This window comes from Equus przewalskii, chromosome 12, assembly GCF_037783145.1.
Source record: "Equus przewalskii isolate Varuska chromosome 12, EquPr2, whole genome shotgun sequence".
NCBI classification, from domain to species: Eukaryota; Metazoa; Chordata; class Mammalia; order Perissodactyla; family Equidae; genus Equus; species Equus przewalskii.
In genome coordinates, this window is record NC_091842.1 from 14,234,601 (window position 1) to 14,258,066 (window position 23,466).

A 23,466-nucleotide genomic window follows, 5' to 3' on the forward strand; every position below is an offset into this window, starting at 1 on the left:
CAGTGCTGTATTGGACAATGCTCCACTGTTATTTATAAGGTTTTCATGGCCAACTTTTTGGAAAGTGGGTGGCCAGTTTCTCCCTCCTAGTCTTTCTTAATCTGGAAGCCCTACTGAAACCTGTCTACCATGGATGACGCTGCTAGTATGTGAAATACTGGTGGCATAGCTTTCAGCATCACAGCAACACACAGCTACCACTGTATGACAACCGGCAGATGAGTGGTGGGGTTCCCTGACGGGGTAGGGAACCCGGGCCACTGCAGTGAGAGCCCTGAATCTTAACCCCTAGCTGGCCAGGGTGACTACAATAGGAATACATGTGAGGCAACTACTTTCTGTAGCTCAGGAAGCTGAAAAGGAGGGCATTACTGTCTCTGCCTTGGAGGATAGAAACAGAGTTTCTAAGGAGGAGGCATTAAGCTGGATTGAGGAACAAGGAGGTGACCGGAGCTGGGACAAGGCTGAGAAAATTGAGGGCCCAGGGAACAAAACAAAGGATGCACTTGTTCTCAGGTGCTTACAGGATCAGGAGAGTGAGCTGTGCAGTGTGCCATGGATGCCTCACCTGCCTTGCCCTAGTCCTGGCCTTGAGTGTGGGGCATGCATCACAGCCAAAGAAGGAGGGAGATAGCATAGGGAACAATGTGTGCCAAGGACTAGAGAGATGAAAGCAGGTGTAGGTAGAGAAGGAGAAAGAAACAAGTCCTTTTAATTACAGCAAAGAATGCAGAGGTGGGAGAGGAGGGGGCAGAGATGAGCCTAATGGGTGGGCTGCAGCCAAATTGCAAAGTTTCATATGCTGGGCTAAGAATGTTTGACTGCTTATCATAGACAAAGGGGGAACGGTCTACAAATTCAGGGTTGTTTTTAAAGGATCACCGTGATAACATGGCGTGGAAAACTGGCTTGGAAGAGAAAGACCAAGGCTAGAATGAATGTGATAGGAAGCTGCAGTAACTGCCTGTGGAAGAGAGGACGGATGCCTTGGAGGGGCAGGGAGCTGACTTCACGTGGGGTTGGTCACTGAACGTATCTGATGGGGAAAGTCCACATGGAACTCCACGGCCTCTAGCCTGTACAAGAGGGCAATTCTATCAACTAAGAAAGACGAGAACAGGAGTTGACTAAGGAAGCATGCTGGAATTTTGAGTTTGGAGCATATTTTAAAAGATTTGACTAAGTTAGCTTGCGTCTTACTCAGCTCATGCTGCTGCAACAAAAATACCATAGACTGGGAAGCTTAAACAACAGAAATTTATTTCTCATAGTTCTGGAGGCTGGAAGTCCAAGATCAAGATGCTAGCAGATTCACTTCCCAGTGAGAGCTCTCTTCCTGGCTTGTAGACAGCTGCCTTCTTGCTGTATCCACACGTGAACTTTCCTTTCCTTGGTGCATGCACATGGGGTGGAGGAAGAGACAGAGAGAGAGAAAGAGTGAGCTCTCTGGTCTCTTCATATAAGGGTACTAATCTCTTCATGGGGCTCCACCCTCATGATTTCGTAATCACCTCCCCAAGTCCCTACCTCCACCAACCATTACAGTTGGAGTTAGGGTTTCAGCATGCGAATTTTGGGACAACAAAAACATTCAGCCCATAGAAACTTGGATAACTTTTTGATTTCATTGGCTGAAAAACCGGACTCAGCTCTTTGGCACTCCATAAACACAGCCAATAGAGCTGTCTTTAATCTATTTTTCACATTTTCACAGCTGGCCACTAGGACTTGATGGGCAAATGAGATCTCATCGGTGACTTGAACCACTTTAGCTCAGGAAATATAAAAGAAGCAATTCGCAGTTTAGCTTGGAAAAAGTAAGCAAGCTTGTCCCTGGAAGCCCAGCACTGACCCCACGGCCCCAGCTGACAATCTCTTGGCTTTGGAAATTCATGTAAAGTGTCTCCAGGGTCTTACCATTTTTCATAACCTTTATTTTCAAATCAGCTCCTTGTTTCTGATCCTCTAGGCCTCTGCTGAAGAAAAGCTGACATGTCTTAGAAGAAAAGCACACACACACGGTGCATACCACTCTAACATTAATCAGTCAAATGTCCAATTCTCCTACTGCCTGTTTTCAAAGTTAACCTTCCACCCCCTTCTCCCTCAGCATCCCGGAGCTAAACTCCCATATTACTATTATTATTTTCTTTTCTTTTTTTTCCCCCCACATCTCTTGGATCTCCAGATTTAGCTGAAGGCACAGCATTGTTCAGGGTTGATTTCCAAAGCCATAGAAACCCAGGTATTGTTTGCTTTTTCCATTCCACCTCTTGTTAGCAGAAATGCACACACTGAAATTTCATTCTCAGCTGTGAACATTATGAGACAAAGTACCTTTTTTTCCCTCTAGAGCCCCTCCCCTGTGGAATTCCTCCAGCCCCCATCCTGGCAGAGACTCTGCTCAGAGCCCTGTGCTGTCTGCAGCTCTGAGCACACTCTCCTCTCCAGTAATTTATCCGTTTCCTCCCCCTGGCTCCTCCATGAGAATGGGATCTATGTTAGTACAGAGACCCAAACTATTTCACATCCTGGCCCTAGGACAGCAGGAGACACAGGTATGGGCTCGAGAAACGCCTGTTGACTAAATGAAAGAATGAAGGATGAGCAGGCTGTCCTGGGTGGAGTGAAATGCCCAGCCCCTGAATAGCAAAGTGCTGCCATCAGTGGGGCCTCTCTGCTCCGCTGTTTGTACCAGCAAAGGCCCTGCCCTCCCTGGTCCTTCACACCCTCCTTATTGACAGGCTTGCAGGGTAGCCGGTGAGGGTGAGAGGTGCCTTGAGGGACCCACCCAGAGCACAGGCGGTGGGTTTACCAGTAAAGGAAACCCAGCTGTGACCTTGTTAGTCCTGAGCCCTGGCTGCAGTAGCTGGCAGTGGCTCCCCTATGAGGACCTTCCCTCATCTCCTTCCCAGGGCACTCCCAGGTAAGCCCTCTGTGGCCCTCCACTGGGCCGTGAGAAAGGCAATTTCTCTCCACAGCTGTCTTCTTATTTACCTTGAAGCCTATAAGTTCCAGGACTGCACATTCCAATTCAGAAACAGCCAGAAAAATGATTACAAAAGGACATGCTGATGTTCTGGTTTAGAAAAACGTATGTTCTCTTCTGATGCATTTGAATATGCTCTTTCTGCTGGCTGATCTCGGTTTTTCAAGTTGATAAAAATCTACTTGGGGGCCAGCCTGGTGGTGTAGTGGTTAAGTTCATACTCTCTGCTTTGGCAGCCTGGGGTTCATAGGTTCAGATTCTGGGCGTGAACCTACATACAGCTCGTGAAGCCATGCTGTGGTGGCATCCCACATACACTATAGAGGAAGATTGGCACAGATGTTAGCTCAGGACCAATCTTCCTCACCAAAGGAAGAAAAAAGTACTCTGGCATTCATGTACTCATGCATTTAATCAACAAACATGGCCAAATACCTGCCATGGGCCAGATCCATCTCACATTTTACTCCCTTTGATGGATGAAGCCTTCTCTGACTTGCTAAATGGAAGTTAATGATTCAGCCAAAGTGCATTTCACATTCATTTTCATTGCCCTTTCATGCCCTTTCTTCCTGCTGAGGAGCAACTGAACCTCAGAAACCTTTAGATGCCCAGCCCCCAGCATGTCGACTGGTGCACAGGAGGAGCGCGGCAAGGGAGAACATGGAGTTCCCAGTCCCACATTGGATGTGAAAGCCCACTCTTCAGAACTGGAGATTTTTCAAGGGTAAATACTATATTTTTTCCCACAGGTTTTAAATGTTGCCCATGGATTTCCAGTGGCTTCTTTCGATGCTAACGAGTGGCTTCTTTGTGAAGAACCCCCTGTCATGCACCCGCGTTTCAGGCGAGTCTCACACCATCGTCTATATTATCGAAGAATAACCTTGGTCTACAAGTGTTGGGTCCTAAAAGGAAAACAGACAAACAAACAACAAAACTACCATTTCCTGAGAATACTTACGGGTCAAATCTGGAATCCGCAGGAATTTCAAGGTTCAGAGGATAAGCCAATAGTTCAAAATGTGTGGTCAGGTCACAGCCAAATGTTACGTTGGAATAGCAGGTGTCCCAAGTTTATGAAATGGACCATTGTGTTACCAAACGCCCTAAGTACTCCACATTGTTATTAACCCCTGAGATCCAGCATGCCTGAGAAGGCCCAGCCCAGGCCAGCATCATCCTCAAGATGGGACAGAGTGTTGAGGAGCACCGTGATTTCTAGGGTATCTTCCAAAAATAGGCATGTGCTCACTTTCCAAATCAGTAGCTGATAAGTCCCTTATCAAGTGGCAGTGCTTTGTTAATGGCCTTGTGGTCAAACAGCTAGGTTTTCCACAGACACAAAGGAAGGAGATGAGAGAGAAAAAAAGAGAAGGGGAAAGAATTAGAGACAGAGAAACAGAGACAGAGAGAGACACAGAGACAGAGAAGGGGAGGAATGCCTTGAGGGAGACACGGCTGACGCTAGTGATGCTGCTGGAGGTGGGGTGGAAGCAGAAAAGAACTCTGGCTTCTTCCAATTTACTGCCTTCAGTTTCTCACCGATTCCTCCATTGTCTGAACCCAGAGAAAGTCAGGGAAATGCAGTCTGCAGGCCAGGCCCCACAGGACAGAGCAAACTGGGGAAGGTGAGGCAGGCTCTAAGGTTCCAGAGACCCCAAGCAGACACAACAGCTCTGGAGCCTGCACAGCTCAATGGGACCAAGGGCTGCAGGTGCAAAGAGCAATGACTTGAGCATTGTTTTTCAGGCAGCCACTGCCTGTAGCAAATGTTCTTGAAGATATTTATTCACCTCGGTCAGAGTAATGGAGAACTGACCGCAATACCTTGCAATTCCTCTTTGCCTGCATAGACAAATGGATGTTGAGTCCAGAAGTCCCACCCTGTCTCTGGGAAGCAGCCTGGGCTCTTCTAGGACCTCAGGGACTCCTGAAAAGCTGAAGCATCAGAAGACCCCGTGAGAAGGAACTGCTGAGCCTGGACCAGCACACAGTCTCCCCTGCGGGGCTCATTAGAGCTCCAGTTGGACAGAATATATTAACACCTCAGAGAACCCTTTTCCTGTGCAATGACACAGTGAGGAAATGTCTCATATCTTCCTCCCAGCGTGTGTGCTAGTGTGTGTTGGGTGGAGGAGGTGGAGGTGCTTTCCCGCCAGTTCATAGAGAAGAAGGAGGACCCTTTCCAGACGCTAGTTCTTGGTAGTGTAAGAGGGTAAGAGCTAGAGGCCATGAGCACCAGGCACACACCAAGCTCCCCGGCCCTGCCCCAGCTCAGAACCTCCCCCCTGGATGCTGCAATCACAGGGGTACAGTTCTGAAACTCAAAGTTTTTAGGTCCAGAGGAGAGCTAACTATTAAACTTGCTAGATTTAGGAGACCTGGGTGTACGGCTTAGCTCTGCCAATTTATTTGTTAAATGACTTTGAGGCAGATGATGTAAACCTCCTTAGTCTCAGTGTTCTTATCTGCAAAGTGCCATTTCTCACATTGTTGGAGAGATTTAATAAATAGCATCCCAGAAAAGTGTGAGTGCTAAATAAATGCATGTATGTGTTTTTGTTAACTTTCCAAAAATGAGATTATGATAGGTATGCTTGACTCAAAATGATGATGACAGTGATTTCTATAGTTGTTTTGGTTGGAGCAAAGGAAATGATTCTCTATATTTTAATTTGATAAACTGAGGCGTCTGAGCATAGGAAAATGGGGAGGACACTGCTCCCAGGATGTGAGGGGGGCTGCACATCATCCCTGCTCTGCCACTCTCCTTCTCCCCTCAGGGGAGCATCGCTTGTTCACAGTGGCTTGGGGAATGGAAATTTTGTTGGTCCGTAACAGAGTGACTTGAAATGAAGCTCTACTGCTCAGGAGGGATGTTGACTGGCAGCTGCATCCTCCAACCAGATCCATTCTGCTCCTGGCTCTCTCTCCAGCTGGTCCCTTCCCACTGCTGTCCTCAGAGCACAGCCCCCTGTTTACCAGTCTCCATGGCAGCAGCTATGAGAGTGACAGGATAGGCCACAGGGAGGTGACAGTCACATGATTGATATGTCAGGATCTGCTCATCTCTCTTGCGTCTTGAATCCTGCTTACAACCATTTACTCCTGAACACTGGAGTTGTAAGCAGAAGACTAAAGACTAGCTCTTATTTTCTTGGATGTCCATTCCTTTTCATCCTTTGTCTCTTTATTTTTCCCTTAAGTCCTCCCCTACTTACCTGCTCCATAATATATTTGCAAGATATCCACTTTCATCCATCTCTCCTGCCTCCACCCTAATCCAAGCTGCAAACATCTCTCAACAGAACCATTGCAATCGCCTCCCAACTGGTCCATAGGAATCTCCTCCAGCCCCCATCATCCATTCTCCAGGCTGCAGCCAGAGTGAGCTTTTACAAACACAAATCAGGTAATGTCATCCCCTTCTTGAAGTTCTTTAATGACTTCCCATTGCTTGGAAGATCAACAGGAAAATTCTCAATACGGCCTCCCTGCTCTTGTGGGGTCTGGCTGAGACCTCTCTCTTTATCCCCACCCTCAACCCCATCACCCCATCATCAACCATCCAAGCAGCCACACCAGCCTTCCATTCTTTAGATGCTCTGAGTTCTCTCCCCTCAAGGCCGTGGCACATGCTGTTCCTTCTGCCTGGGATTCTCTTCAAAACCTGCCCCACTTCTGTTCTTCTTGAGAATGCCTACTCATCTGATCTCAGCTTAACTGTTTCTTCCCCCTAGGAAGGCTATTACCTCCAAGAGGAGCTCACTACCTCTGCCCACCTCTCCAAGACCAGTTGGAGTCCCCTGTTTTACACCCTCCCAGCTTGTTGTTCTTTTCCTTCAGAGCATTTTATCAGGGTTATAATTACATAGGATCTTTGGTAACCAGGTATGTGCACTTAATGAATGCAGGGATCCGTTCTGTCCTGTTCTCCACTGGATCTCCAAAGACTGCACAGGGATTGGCAATGGTGGACCCTTACTCAGTATTCACTGGATGAGTGAAGGCATGAATGGTGTTTGGCAAGAACAATTAGCCTCTCTGGGTCTCAGTTACACATTCTGTAAAATCGATATAGTATTACAATCATCCTTGTCTTCTTAGAGGTGCTGCTTTGTAAAAAACCGGAATCCCCCACTACACGAGATACACTTCCTCAGCCCAAGGACCAAGGCGCACCCACCAGCCTGCACTTTGTGTCGATCCTCATTCCAAACTTTTCATTGATAACAAAGAAGCTGGAAATCAATGCCCAGTCCAGGTATTCCCTGCCTGTTTGTATATCAATTATTAAGACTGATTAATTCCTAAAGGCCCTTTAATATCTGACTCATTTCAACACCAATTTCCTCTCCTTTGGTTACCATCCAAAGTCCTGGCATGTCTCATACCAAGACTGAACAAACGTTATGTCAGCAGAAGTTCCAGGAAAGCCACGAGGAAACATTGCCTGCTCAAGTCAGTGGTGATCTCCTGCTCATTCAAATGCCACTTCCCCACACTCCAGGCAGCAGCTGGCATATGGATGCCCTGAACTGCATGTTCCAGCTCTGGTGTGCTGGCCAGTCCGCAGACTTACTCTGGGAAGACCTGGCCAGTCTCAGATCTAGAGCACTTACCATTCCATGGCTGCAAAACAGAGGACTTGATTTTAATTTCTTTGGCCAAGACTGTCCAACCATAGGAACTCTCATAGGACCTCTCTCATAAGAACTCTGAAGCCAGTTTCTATCCTTAATTATGCAACTCAAAGGCCAACCCTGACCACATTCACTGGGCTTGGGAATAGAAAATCTTTCTTCGCCAGCAAAGGTCTATTTGACTTTTCAACCTATGACATTTAAACCTCTGTGTTTGTTTTGTTTTAAGCAATTCTGGAGCTTCAAGTGCAGCTCCTCAAGATGACACCTCTAACTGGAATGGTGGCTTTGCAAATTGATGTGAGAGTACTTGGCAGTGTCTTGAGATGCTGAGTTAACAAATCTGTCCTATCAATCATGTGAATTCAGTGTGATACCTTTTGGCCCATTGTCAACAAACACTGTGAATGCATGTGGTTAGAGAGCAGGGAGCTTACTCAGCTTAGTTAGATATAGATTAAAAGAAACAAATGTTTGCATTGAGAATTGGATTTAGGATTGTCCTCTATTTCCAACATGTCTAATGTTATTGCATAATCTACATTTCTATGAGCATTCTCGTCAATTTCATGGATTAATTTATCCTAAAAATATTTTTAATCATGTTGCCCACAGGATATATGTGTAATTCTCTCTTTCCTTTCTTGAAACATAATTGAGATCTAGTTTTGTGACAAGCCTTGTGTTATGTCCTTTGATAAAGAAATACTGTTGGCCCGGCCTGGTGGCACAGCGGTTAAGTTCACACATTCTGCTTCGGCGCCCGGAATTCGCTGGTTCAGATCCCAGGTGCATACATGGCACTGCATGGCAAGCCATGCTGTGGTAGGCGTGCCACATATAAAGTAGAGGAAGATGGGCACGGATGTTAGCTCAGGGCTAATCTTCCTCAAAAAAAATAAAATAAAATAAAGAACTAGTGTTATTACGTATTTCTCTCTCATTTTGCAGTAAAAGAGAGAAAAACTAAATGAATGATGGCAGTGCATTACAATACACCTACTATGGGTATAAGCAAAGTCCTTAGACACTCAAAAGAGGGAGGTTTTAAATCTCTGTGGTAATCAGGGAAGGTTTCAGAGAGGTGGTGACATTTAGACTGGGTCCCATGTGAGGAATACGGAGGGGACTATTAGGAGAAGAAGAAGGCAAAGTCAAGAGGAAAGGGGGCAAAGGATATAGACAGGAAATTGACAGAAGAAATTTCAAAAGCCAAGGAGCATATGATGATATGTTCAAAAATCACAGTAATTAATTCCTATCAGACTGGGAAATTTAGAAAGCTAGATGGTGCCAAGTGTTTCTGAGATGCGGAGGATATAGATATTGGTGCAGCCATTCTGTAGAACAACCTGTTAATATTTAGCCAAATTAGGTACACTAATGACCCCTGGGCAGCAGTTCAACTTCTGAGCCTCTATGTCCCAGGGAAATTCTCAGTACAACCTCATCGCAGCATCATTTGGGGTTCTGGGGAGCTAGAGGCAACCTCTTGCACAGACAATAGCGTGCAATGAATTAAAACTGAGCTTAACATAACTCTAAACCTGAGACTATGAAAGGAGAGAGACAGAAAGAGATTGAAAATGGGTGAAAGGCATTGGAGACAAAGGCAATGAGGCTTGGGAGAGAAGGTGTATTGTTTTCTGAATATCAGAAATTTTGGTATTTCTGCTGCATTGGGTATGCTTAGAAAGCAAAGGAAGAAAGACTTGGACAGATAGGTTGAGGAGAGATTGTAAAGGGCTTTGTAAGTCATGCTAAAGGGATAGATATCTTATTTCATAGGCATTCAAGTTATAGGGCAGACAGTAACATGACCATATTTGGATTTTTAAGCTAATCACTAAAGTACCAGCTTGAGAGAAGAACTGAAAGGAGGTGACAAGTGTCGTATACCAAGGGCCAGTGGAATCCTAGTAGCAGTAGGGAAGTTCTCGGTGTCTAGCTGCATTTTTCTTCCATTGATAAGTAAAATGGCAATGACATATGAACAATGTCTCTAAGGCACCCAGAGGCCCACCTCTGTCCATCCCTCAGGGGCATCTCCTATCTCTTCTCCAAAAGCCGTGAAGCTATCCCCAGAGCTCTCCCTACCCTTCAGCCAAACTCCATTCATCAACTTCTTCGTATTGGCACAATGCAGATAGAGTCCAGGGAGTGACTGGCTAATAAGGCTTGGTTTTTACCTTTCATACTTAAAATTTTCTTCCTCCCACCGCACTTGCTCTGGGTCACATCCCAACTCTTTCCTCAGGAAATGGAGGAAAATGGATGGTGACTTATCTTGATAACACAAAAAGACTTCTGAGGGAAGTTTTTCTTGGGGTTTAACATTAGAAAATCAATCAACGTAATTCCCCATATTAACAAACTTAAAACACACACACACACACGAACATCTCAATAGATGGAGAAAAAGCATTTGACAAAATCCAACATCCACTGCAGATAAAAACTCTCAGCAACTTAAGAATAGAGGGGGAACTGCCTCAACTTGGTCAGGACGTCTAAGCAAAACCTAGAGCTAGCATCACATTCTTAAGAGAAAGGCTGAATGCTTTTCCCCTAAGGCCAGGAACAAGACAGAGATAGTTTTCACCAGAGGTTCTAGCAATGCAATTGGGTTAACAAAAGAAAAGATTCTAAAGAATGAAGTAAAACTGTCTTTATTACAGATGCCATGATCGGAATGTGCTGCCCAAAAGTCTGCCACTTTGGTGTGTGGATTATTTTGAGCTGAAGGCTATTGAGAATCAACAGATACAGAAAGAAGCATTTTTGGGGATTCCCTTAACCGACTAAAAGCAGAAACTTCTGAGAAATGAGACTGCTCTAAATCCCCTCTCCAGGGGAGTTTTATGGCCATGAGGAAGACCAAGTCGGAATCAAGATGAGTCTGTGCAAACAAACCTTACTAAGATAACTCTCATCTTCCATTAGTTTCCCCATATATTTACCGTCTTATGATTTACGGCCCCTAGAAACCCAAATTCCCCTTTCCTTTGTCTAGTTACTTCTCCTTATCATGCTTTGTTAAAATGGTATATAAAGTTCAGAGTCTAACCACTTCTTTGGGTTTTCACTTCCTTTCTGTGTATCCTTCATGCATGTAAAATTAAAAATATTAATCAAATTTGTATTCTCTTTTACCCTATTAATCTTTCTTTTATCAGTTAGTTCACAGGCCCTAGCTACAGAACCTAAGAAAGTCAAGGAAAAGCTTTACCTCCCCTACAATTGATAATGTAGAAAATAGTATAAAATCTCTAAATACCTAAGTGAGATGAGCATGGTTGCTGCATATAAGACCAATACACAAAATTCATTATAATTTTATGTATTATAAATGAACAATGGAAATCTGAAATTAAATTAAAAATATATTTTATTAAACATGAAAAAATATTAAATATTTAGGGAAAATATGACCAAAAAAAAGACCTGTATACCGAAGACTAGAAAACACTGAGGGAGATTAAAGAAGGCTTAAATAAATGGAGAAACACACTAAGTTCATGGGTCAGAAGATTCAATATCATTAAGATGTCAATTCTCCCCAAATTGAGCTATGCATTCAATGCAATTCCAATTGAAATCTCTGTGAGCTCTTTCTATAGAAATTGACAAACTGATTCTAAAATTCATATGGAAATGCAAAGCACCTAGAATAGCCAAACAACTGTGAAAATGAACTAGAAAGCTAGAGAAGTAGCATTATTTGATCTCAATACTTATTTTAAAGCTACAATAATCAAAACATATGGTTTCATGTCAAAATAGGTGATTAGATCAATGGAACACAAAACAGTCCAGTAAGAGATCCACGTATATATGGACAACTGGATTTCAACAAAGGTGCAAAGGCAATTCCATGGAGAAATGATAATGTTTTCAACAAATGATGCTGGAAAGGGGATAACCCCACACACAAACACACGTCTATCCATATTTAACAGCATATAGAGAAATTAACTCAAATGGATCATACAACTGAAGGTCAAACATAAAACTGTGAAACATCTAAAAGAAAACAGAAAATAATTCATTATGAATTTGGGTTACCCAAAGACTTCTTAGATATGATACCAAAAGCACTACCTTTAGGGCCCTGCCTGGTGGCATAATGGTTGAGTTCACACGCTCTGCTTCAGTGGCCCGGGGTTTGCAAGTTTGGATCCCAGGTGCAGACCTAGCACTGCTCATCAAGCCATGCTGTGGTGGCATCCCACATGAAATAGAGGAAGACTGTCACAGATGTTAGCTCAGCAACAATCTTCCTCAAGCAAAAAGAGAAAGATTGGCAATACACATTCGCTCAGGGTCGATCTTCCTCACACACACAAAAAAATAGCACTAGTTTTAAAAGAACAAATTAATAAATTGGCTTTTATAAAATTAAAATCTTCTGCTCTTCAAAAGTCACTATTAAGAAAAGCCACAGACTTGGAGAAAATATTTGCCAAACATATATCTGATAAAGTGCTTACCTCCAGAATATAGAAAGAACTCTCAACATTCAATTAAAAGAAAACGGACTAAAAGAAATATTTGCAAAAGATCTGAACAAAAAATGTGTAAGGTTGGCAAATAAGTGCATGAAAATACGTTCAACGTTATTAGTCATCAGGAAAATGGAAATTAAAACCACAATGTGAAATGGCTAACATTAAAAAGACTGACTGTACTAAGTGTTGACAGGGACTTGGCAGAACTGGAACTCTTGTGCCTTGCTGGTGGGAAAATAAACAGGTACAACCACTTTTGAGAATATTTGGGTTGTTTGATTAAAAATTAAACATGCATCATATGTTTTGGCCATGCCACTCCTAGGTATTTACTCATGAGATTTTTTTTTTTTAAAGTCCATAAAAGACTTGTACATTCTGAATGTTCATGGCAGCTTTGTTTGTAATAGCCAAAAACCAGGGACAATGCAAATGTCCTCCAGCAGGTGAATGGATAAGCAAATTGTGATATATCTATACAACAGAATACTACTTATAAAGGAATTAACTACTGATAGACACAACAAGAATGAATCTTAAAATAGCCCCGCTGATTGAAAGTGAGACAAAAACAGAGTACACCTTCTATGAAATTCCATTTATATAAAATTCTAGAAAATGTAAAGTACTACCTCAACTCAGTGACTAAAAGCAGATCAGAGGTTGCTTGGGGTGAGGGTGGGTAGGTGGAGAATGCAACAGGACACACAGACACAATAAAACTTTGGGGGATGGTGGGTATGTTCATTACCTTGATTGAGGTGATGGTTTTGACAGGGTTCAGGCTAGGCTGTCCCAAAATATGCCACTTTAGCATATTGGATATGTTGAATTAAAGTTACTTAAGAAAGAGCCAATGCAAGAAGGACACTCCAATCCTCCTTTGTTCCCCTGAAAGAGGAAATAAATCTCTCATGTGAAAGTTATCCTCCGCAGGAGGTAGAGAGACATCCTTATCACCAGAGATATGGAATTCAGGGCTAAGAAGTCTGTGTAAACAAACCACTTAGTTTCTTCACTAATTAGTACCCAAACCTAAGTTTCTCTGTCTTGCCAGTTCTTCACAAATTCATTGTTCTTTGTCTAAAATGTATAAAAGCTGCCTGCTTTGATCACTTTTCTGGGCCTCATATTCTTGTGAAGTCCCGTACACACAAAATTAAATTTGATTTTCTCCTCTTAATCTATCTCATGTCAATTTAATTCTTAGACTAGTCAGAAGAACCTAGAAGGGTAGAGAAAATTTTTTTCCTCCCCAACAGTTTCACAGGTATATTCATATGTCAAAACTTACAAAACTGTGTACTTTAAACATCAGTAGTTTATTATACACCAATTACACCTCAGTAAAGATGATCAAAATATTCTTATCCTAATTTTGAAAATGGAAAAGTAATAGAGAGTGCCGGGAAAGACCAGGAGATGCTGGTGATAAAAACCAAAGGGAAGATAGCAGCTAAGGAAAGAGAGAGTGAACAGGAGCTGGAATGCCAACAAGAGGTCAAGTCAGAAGAGAAAGAGAGTGTTCTCATGTATAAAATGAAGCCAGTAAGAACATCTAACTCATAGGACTACTGTGAGGATTAACTTGAACTCTATGTAAAGTAGAATGATTGTAATATGCAACCAATAAACGTTAGTCATTGATATTAATGAGACATTCAGGTCAATGCTATGGAAGTTGAAATTATAGAATAATTTCCAGCTGGGAAGAGGGTGGAAATCAAGTCTAGCTTCCTGGAGGAGGTGCCATTGATCAAAGGCACAAAGGACACAATGCACTGTTATTAAATGTTAATGACTCTGTGACCTGTTTGTACTCATAAACTCTCCCTCTCCGTGGCATATTCAGCGTGTTCTCTCTTTGTATCTTCCCTCACCAGCTCAGCCCCAGCCCCCAGCACAGTACTGAACAGTGTTAAGATGTCAATGAATGCTATAGTCAGAAAGTCATGGAATTTTAAATTTGCAAGAGACCTCAGAGATCAGCTAGTTTGACTTTCTTATTGTTCAAGCAATTGAATTTTATTCTGAAAACACAGAGCAAAAAAGAAAGACACTGAAGCAAGAGGCAGGTTTTTTGACCTCTTGGTAGCCTCAGGCAAACCTCTTAACCTTTGTGGGCTTCGAGTGGGTGTTTTGCACGTAAAAGTAGGGCAAACTTACTGCCTGAGGATAGTGGGCCCAACCTGACATCTCCCTCCCCCCTAAGACGACAGCAGGAATTCTTCTATCTTCCTCCTTTCAAAGTCTGAAGAATATTGGAGTTTCAGGCCAGAGGTTGCTTAATCTTATAAGTGATCAAAAACTAAAATAAAAAAAGAATCTACAAGAGAAGGCGCATAGATGTGGAGAAACCATGCTGGAAATTCTAGAGTCTCAATTTCAAAGCCGGCTCCAGCATGTGAATCTGAGATGACCTTGAGCATATCAAAGCATGCTAACCATTTCGCTTCTTAACCGGATATCATCACCAGGAGATCCTAAGATATCCAAGGATGAGCCTCTCGTCCTCACCGCCACCGACAAGAGGACTATAAGCTCGGAAACGTATCAAAAAGGCATGGGTAGCATCTCTGATTGTGAACTTTGTAAATATTACAGATGATTCTCACTATTCTCCCAGGCTGCGTGCAGTGAAGTCACGGCAAGCACTGGACTGGCAAATACTGAATCGCTGCTTCTAGAGGACGTGCAGAGTTATTTTCCTGCAAGCCTCTGCTCACATGTCCATCAACCAATCAATACACAACCTTGTTTTGTGTGTGCTTCTGTTTAAAGACACCTTGGTTAATATATATTGTTGATTTATTACCACGGAACAGCATTATAACTCATGCCTGAACCAAGCTTGTCTACCACATCGCGGCCATTTTGCACTCAGGAACGCTGGACAGCACTTCAGCATCCTGCTTGGGAGCCATTTTAAATAACAAAATCACCAAGAGAAAAGCACAAAAATGAAAAAAATTTTTAAAAAAGTGGCACTAAATAGACCATGAAAAGGACAATTGTTCAAGGTATGAGAACTGAAACAAGAAGGCAGAGTGGCTCCTTGTTCGACCTCAGCTGGAAACCTGTATGTTGAGCAACTCAGATTTTTTGCTGCTCTGCATATGACTGCTAATGACCACAAAAATACTATGAATATTGATTTAGGGTTACAAATAATTTTTAGTGAGCGCGTGGGTGAATTTGCAAATAGAGAATCTATGAATAACAAGGATCGACTCTATGCCTTGGTAGTCAGTATTTCCCCCCTTCTAAGCTCTCCCCTGTGCTGCCAATGACAGGAACTCACATTAGGTGTGGAGAGGGGAGGGAAGCAGGAACAACAACAACCCTTGGAAGTAGGTGGGCAGGTGCATGGATTTCAGGGGAAGACTGCGACGTTTGCACCCCCAGCTTTGCCAAAAGTCCTATGGAGCAACTGTGATGTTGTGATTTACAATAGGAAACATATATTTGGTCTTTGGCCCCATTCCTGGCACAGAGTTCCTGAAATCCTTGTAAATTCTTAAGCGATAAGAGTACTAGGAGCATCTTTTGTTCTGATGAGGTGACTCTGGATAGGCTCCTAGACGTTTCCTGGGTGGGAGTTGGTCACCAGAAGACCAAGCCATGGTTAGAAGCTTGGAACTTTTAGCTGCACCTTCATTCTCCAGAGAGGGGAGAGGGGCTGGAAATGGAGCTAATAATTGATCATGTCTACATGGCATGGCAGCCTCTGTAAAATCCCCATAGTAGGGGTTCAGAGATCTTCCAGGTCGGTGAACACATCTGCACCCCAGGAGTATGATGTACCCCAACTCCACAGAAACGGAAGCTCCTGTGCTTGGGACCCTCGCATGCTTCACCCTGTGTATCTGTTAATCTAGCTGTTCATCTGTATCCTTTATCATATCCTTTAATAAACTGGTAAACATAAGTAACTGTTTTCATGAGTTCCGCGAGCCACTCCACCAAATTAGTCAAACCCAAGGAAGGAGTCAGGCAAGCTGTGGTTTATAGCCCAGCCGTCAGAAGCACGGGTGGTGATCTGGACTTGGTGATTGACTTGTGAAGGCGGGGCAATCTTGTGGGACTGAGCCCTTAACCTGTGAAATCTCCAGGCAGATGGTGTCAGAATTAAGTGAAATTGTAGAATACCCAACTGGTGTCGTAGAGAACTTCTTGGAAGAGGCAAATTCCCCGCAGATCTGGTGTCAGAAGTGTGTTGAGTGTGGCAGTAGTGTGAGCAGAAAGGGGAGACACGGGAGGTTTTCCTATTCGGCACCTAATTCCCCATGTTAAAGCTCCTCTTGACAGCAACACGGAGAGTGGTTTCTGGGTCTCAGCCTGAGATCACAACAGCAAACCTGTATCTAATTGTATCACCTAGATAGAGTGAAACCTACCACTTTATTTCAGAGTAATACATTTGGGGACAAACACTCCCAGTGAGCGTCTAACGAGAAAATTGCCCTCTCAGCATCCCAATTTGTTTCACCTCGATGGTCATGTTCTGAACAGTATGTCAAATGATTTGTGTTATTACATATTCAGATAGAAGCAACATTTATAGGTTGCTCATTAAGTTCCAGGCATGATGCTAAGTACTGTAGAAAAATTACCTGATTTGATCCTTACCACAACCCGGTGGGGAAGGCAATATTAGCTTTCACAAAATGAGTCTCATAGAAGTTTAATTCCTTGACCAGGGGCATGAAAATAGTAAATGGTGGAACAGTGATTCAATACAAAGTTTCCCACAATGACCTGCTGCTGCTTCCCACAGCTGAGTCCTTCCAGATGATTCCATATCCCCTCGTTCCTTCCCACCACCTCCATCTTTCATTAGCCTTTAACAATCTAGGGGGAGAAAATTGAATGAAGCCAAGTTTTGATTCTGGGAAAGAATGGTTTATGTGTTTTACATTTTATCCATTGCTAACAGTTAATGACAGAGGACACAGTTTTCTCAATGACTGAGGCAATTATGAAATAATCTTAGGGACAACAACCCTGGCTTGTATGTCCCATCTAGACTAGTTAGAAAATGAATGCACCCTTTTCAAACTTGCAAAGTGCCGGTGGGGATTGGAGAACATCTCCCTGGGTAAATCTTTGTAAGGTACACAATTTGAAACACTTCTCTACCGACTCTCAAGTCTTCCAGGCTCTGGGTCACCCACTACACAGCTCTGAGTTTATTCACCACTTCATCTGAGCCTTAACAGTCTGAGCAGTGTTATGGGTTGAATGACACGTATTCATTTAATTCATTTATGAGCACCTACCATGGGATGGTAGTGATGCTTATGACTGGATGTGCTCTTAAAGTGGAGGAAAAAAAACTTCTTTATGGACAAGCATGAACATCTCATTTACGGTATGTAATTTGCCCCTTTATGGGACTCTTAGAATCTTTGATGGTAGAGATGGTGAATGATGCTTTGAGCTCTTACACTCTTAGAATAAATGAGAAGACTATCGTTGTGGACTGAATGTTTGTGATTCTCCAAAGTTCACGTGCTAAAAGTCTTAACCCTCAGTGTGGCTGTACTTGGAGATGGGACCTCCAAGGAAGTAATTAAGGTTAAATGAGGTGATAAGGGTGGGCCCTTGACCAGATGGGATTGGTGTCCTGCTCCTTGGCAGGGAGGGAGCAGGAGGATACTTTATACTCTTCTCCCGTGGCAACAGCAGCCTTGGGTTTCCTGGGAGCGGAGGGATGAGAACTTCCTTAAGAAAGTCAACTCAGAGTCCCTAAGGAATTCATACAGGAGAAAGTAACCAGGATGCCTGAGATGGGAAAACGTCTAGGTAGCCTTTACGAACTTCCTTGGCTCAGTAGATAAGGTTGGGCTAAACTGGAAGGTGAGGGAATGATTGCAATCTCCTCCCCAGTCTCCAGGGTTCCTGTACCTTCAGCTCTGCCCAGGCACCACCTGGACATTCTGCAGGACGTGCTGGCTGGATACCCACAGTTCTCTTTACCAACAGCCTTACCTAAACAGCAGCATCGAGGCCCTCTCTTTCGTCAAAAAGCTCAGTTACAAAAATGTCTCTTCTAAATGCTCTCTGTCACGCTCCACTTATCTCTTTTCTTAAGCTCATTTGTCTTGATGCTAATCGTTGCTAAATAGTCATTAATTGAGTGAACATTTGCTGCTTCTCTATAACGTGAGGTGGAGGAGATGGCAATGCCGGGACAGGTGAGCTTTTCATTAAACTCCCCAAAACTTTGCTTTCTCACCAATCTCATCATACTCACAAAAGTTGGAGTCATAATATCAGTATCAAATTTGTTGACATTTCTTAGTGGGAGTGGGGGTGGGGAGGGTTCTGATCAATCAACTGAGTTGAATCCCATCCTGCCTAAAATATCTAGAGTAGTTTGTGATTTCCTGATCAAAACCAACAAACATAAAACTGAAATTTATAGATTGATTTCAAAGTAGTAAATCTGAGGTCAAAATTTCCCATTAACTTTTCATTCCTCGGGTCTTATTCCCTTGTGTGTGAGCCAGGAGGCCTAAGGGTGCTGCCTTAGGGAAATCAGTCATTTTATTTGGCCTCAGTTTCCTCAGTTGTCTCTGATATTCCAGAGCTATGCTGTCCAACACAGTAGCCACTAGCCTTACATGGCTATTCAAATTAATTACAATTCGATAAAATTAAAAATTCAGTTTCTCAGTTGCACTAGCTGCATTTCAAGCGGCTGGTGGCTACCATATTGGACAGCGCAGGTACATCATATTTTCACCATCACAGAAAGGTCCACTGGATGACACTGAAGCTCTAGTGAGGACCACAGCAAAGATTTATATACAGGCAGTTTGTCCAATGATTAAGAGCACAGAGTTTGGGATCAGACAAGCTTGGGTTCAAATCACAACTCTGTCTCTTTCATAGTAGCTGTGTGACCCTGGGCAAGTTGTTTACCTTCTCTGAGCTTCAAGGTCCTCATCTGTTATAAGGAGATAACAACATTCACAAGGTAAATTGTGAAAATTAAATGAGATAGGATATGGAAAGGGCTAACTTCAGACTTCAACACTTGAAGCCACGATCCTCTCTAGTTCTAGGGCTTTGTGAAATAGGCAGAGTGGGTCATTTTGCTCAAGTGAGAAATCTGGAGGCTAATAGTAAGGGACTTGCCTGCGAGACTTGTACGGTGAAAGGTAGACCTAACACGTTTAGGGATTTAGGAAGAAGATTTCCCATCTGGCTGGCTTCCTTGGGCAAGTCAACTTGAACCTTTCATTTCTGAAAGGGAAACAGCACAGGAGGTCAGAAACTTGGCAACAGCTGGGTAGAAACGCCTATTGGCAGCACAGCCAGCAACTTTGGATTTCTGCGGGACGTCCAAGTGAGTAGGAGAAACAAAAGCTATGAACATTACCTTATATCTGTGGTTCGTATTCCTTTAAAAAATATCTGACTTTTAGGATTAATTCATCACTCTTTCTTCAATATTTGCTTCGACATTTGTGGCTTGCCTACTTCACATCAATGGTAGCCTTTGAGTGAGTGCAGGAGCCACTGGGTGCATGAGAGGATGATGGGTTGGTGGTTATGCAGGTGGCGGATGGGGTGTCAACAGATGGCTAAGGCCATGATGCAGGCAGCCGATTCACAATGGAAGGAGGTGAGAGGACAGAAGCCACACATGTCAGCTCTAGATGCTTGGACTATGGTGAGAACACTGGACGAGAGTCAGCAGATTTAGATTTTGTTCTCTGGATTACTGCATCTTACCCACATGGCCCCCAGAATACCGTCATTTAGTCTATTCATGCCTCGGTTTTTTTCTTTTTTTAAAGATTGGCACCTGAGCTAACAACCGTTGCTAATCTTCTTTTTTTTTTTCTGCTTTATCTCCCCAAACCCCCCTGTACATAGTTGTATAACTTAGTTGCAGGTCCTTCTAATTGTGGGATGTGGGACGCCGCCTCAACGTGGCCTGACGAACGGTGCCATGTCTGCGCCCAGGTTCCAAACCCTGGGCTGCCTCAGCAGAGCACTCGAACTTAACCACTCAGCCATGGACCCGGCCCCCATGCCTCGGTTTTATAGAGGAGGGCATCTATAAAGTGGGACTAATGATGTCTGTTCAGCCTGTGTCACAGGTTTATATTGAGGATCAAACGGACTCATGCACGTGAAGTGCTGTGCAACCGTGGTCCACCCCGCCCCCACTCCTCTGTTTAGCACCCCCCTCCCTCTGCCTCTGCCAAGATGACAGTTCCCTGGATGCAAGTACACTAACGCTTCCATTTAGTGCTTTTACAAATACTGTTTACTTATCCAATGTCACCCTCCTATCTTCCTTACTAACGGAAGTCCGAGAGGGAGCATGACAGGTCAAAGCTAATCATGACAGCCCTGTCTCCTGTCCAGGTTCCCTCTCACCTAGGGCGTGACCAGTGACTTTATCTTGACCAATGATCCATAAGGAGGAATTGGCTGAGAGTGAGTGATGTGGGGAAGTTTATGTTTTCTTGATAAAAATGTCCTAACTTGGCTGACAGCCTTTCCTTCTTCCTGCCTTGACGTGGAAATTATGGCTGGAGCTGCAGCAGCTATCTCGAGATCATGAGGAAGAGGCTCAGCAAGAGCAGAAATATCATCCCAAACATCATAGAGCCTATTAACTAATACCAGTAGCTATTTGACTCCAGCCATCTTGACGTATAAGAAAAAGAAAACCCTTATTTATTTAAGGGACTTTCGTTAGGCTTTCTATTACTCCAAGCAGAATGCAGTCCTAACTGACATACAGCTCCAGTTCTAGCACCTGCTAGTAACTGGTTAATAGCAGGTGCTCAAAAAGGCTCGCTGAATGAAGGACTAGATGAATGCATGAATGAATAAATCATTGATCTTTATACCTTCTGCAGCTCTTAGCTCAGAACCTGACATCTAATAGGCACATGATAAATATTTGTTTAATTAAATTGCAGAACCAAAAGTTATCATTTAGAACATTGAAGAGAGGGGTCAGAAATACTTCTCTGAAAAACCCAACTGCCCTTTTAAACAACACAATAAAAACTGCCAGATCTCTGAGTTGAAGGAAATAAGAAATTGAGAATATCAAGTACCCAAAAGCAGTGCTCCAATTTAGAAAGCCTAAAATAATACCGCTCATCACTCTCGTCTCCTGGCAAAGTACAAATTAGTGGCTTGGAAAATTCCTCCAAGCTCGAGGGTGACATAGACGTTAGCCTAAATAGGAAAAGCCCTCGTGGCCTTCTAGGCCTGCTCCCCAGGGAGGGTTTACTGGGCTCTACGAAGTCCAGAGAATCCCAGGGTGCCTAATTTAAAACAGTCGCTGGGAAATGTGAGATAAGAGAGAAATGCTCAGCAGCAGAGAACGTCCCAGCGCGGAGAGCGGCAGCTCCCTGCAGCCGCCAGGCTGCCAGCACAGAGCACGAAGGGCCCCTAAATGAGAGGCTGTTCTCCCCCAGTCCTTCTCCCTACCTGCACGGGAGAAACAGGCTCACCAAGCCCTCCACGGAGACAGCTCTGCAGATGGCCTGGCCTTCCCTCCAGGAAGCATCATCCCTGGTCTACTTTGTGCCCCAGCAAGGAACAGGGATGGAAAACACCAGACAGATTACTGACCCTGAATTGTTCATCCTTATTAGCATATGAAACTGCTCTCAGTGACAAGCACTGCCAAAATATCGCTCCTGGCAGCTAGGCCCTCGTGCGTGGAGTCAGCGAGACTCACATGCGTGGAAACTAAGCATATGTTCAAACAGAGTAGTGATGACTGTGAAGTGGCCGCTCTGCCCCAGACATAGCATTCAGAATGTAGGTACAGAGATAGCAAAGTGCGGCTGTGAGTTTGGTCCGACAGGCGGGATTCTGACGCCAGCGAAACCGTCTGTTAGCTAGCTCCTTTTGTGAGCCTCAGTTTTCTCATTGATAAAGTAAATTTAATAATATTTAAACCCCAAAGCTAAACGTGACTATTAAATAAAATAGTGTTGATAAAATGCATTGCCGAGTGCCTAACTACTTGCGTGATCAATAAATATGCACACATATGCACACACCTACTTACAGAACAGACACTGTTCTTGACAATACTCCACAGAACAGGAAGCCGAGGCTCCAAGGGGAAACATGCAAGCAACAGAGCCAGCAGGCTGCCAGGGCTGGAACTGGAGCCCAGACTCCCTCACGTCGTAGGCAGGGCTTCCCAGGGCTCCCTCTCAAGAGGTGGGAGCCCAGCAGAGAACCAGGCAGGGAAAAAGTCTTCGAGACACAGCGCTGCTGCTCTTGGAAGCCATAGAAAGTCTCTTTCCAGATCCCTCCTCACCCGCAGCCCAAGCTTAGTTCTGGACGACACCTGAGCCCAGGAATCGCCCAGCTCTTTCGGGGTCCTCAAGGCTAAGGAGCACGCTGAGCCAGATCAAGTGGAAATTGAAAAGGGCCTCGGGGACTGCAGGCCCAGGCTTCATCAAGACCTAATGAAAACCTGCCATGAGGCTCAGCACAGCCACTTTTTTCCTCTTTCCTTTATGGCGGCCTTTTATATGAATCCATGTCTGGAAGGCCACAGTGAACCTAATCAGAGGCAGAGCCAGCAGCCTGGGGCGACTGCAGCCACACTTTCCAAACCAAAAACCGGCAGTGTGGCCTGATGTGCATGCCTGAGGTCAGGGCAGTCCTTAAAAAGGTAGAGCACAGGTCACTGGGACAAAGGTCACTTCTGAGATGAACGTGAGTGGTTATCACATTATCAAAAAGTAAGATCAGCAGCTCAGGCTGTGCACAGGGAGATGGATGGGGTAGAGAGAGAGGTGGGTGGTAGGAAGCATCCAACATTTATTATGCACCAACTCTCTGAGTTCCTGACTAATGGTCACTTCACCCCACCACCCAACCATCACGACCCTCCCCACCAAAAGACCTCTGAACACCTTGAAGATCTTCAGACCAAGAAGTCCAATATAGGGAAACTTGTCGAGTTTATAGCTGTTTAGTGTCCCTTTCGCCTTAACATTAGCATCTTGATTTCCTTTGAGGAAATTGCCTCTCTCTCACGAGATGCAGTCTGGAATAGCCAAGAAGCAGAGATATGGCACCTAAGCAGGCTCACTCAGATCCTCCACACCAGGACGAGAGTTTTGAGCAGTCACAACGAGCACAAAGATGGTACATGCTGATTTATTCCAGAAGCTGTGTTCTGATGGGGCTATCAAAATTCATACTACCTTGAGTTTCCTTGGTCCTTGTTCTTTCGGGCTGTTTTTTAGCATTCTGTCATTCCTTGGAGCTCCCCCTCCTCCAAATCATCATAAACAATGGCAAAACACAACTAATT

At 44.0% G+C, this 23,466-nt stretch overlaps 1 long non-coding RNA gene across 1 annotated transcript; it reads right to left on the minus strand.

The window, feature by feature from the left end:
- Positions 1-1,243: 1,243 nt before the first annotated feature.
- LOC139074730 (uncharacterized) lies at positions 1,244-21,590 on the minus strand. Its single transcript, XR_011524421.1, has 3 exons — positions 19,531-21,590; positions 1,918-19,394; positions 1,244-1,389 (listed from the first exon to the last, which is right to left on the minus strand). It is a non-coding gene; the product is annotated as an uncharacterized lncRNA (long non-coding RNA).
- Between the last annotated feature and the right edge of the window lie 1,876 nt (positions 21,591-23,466).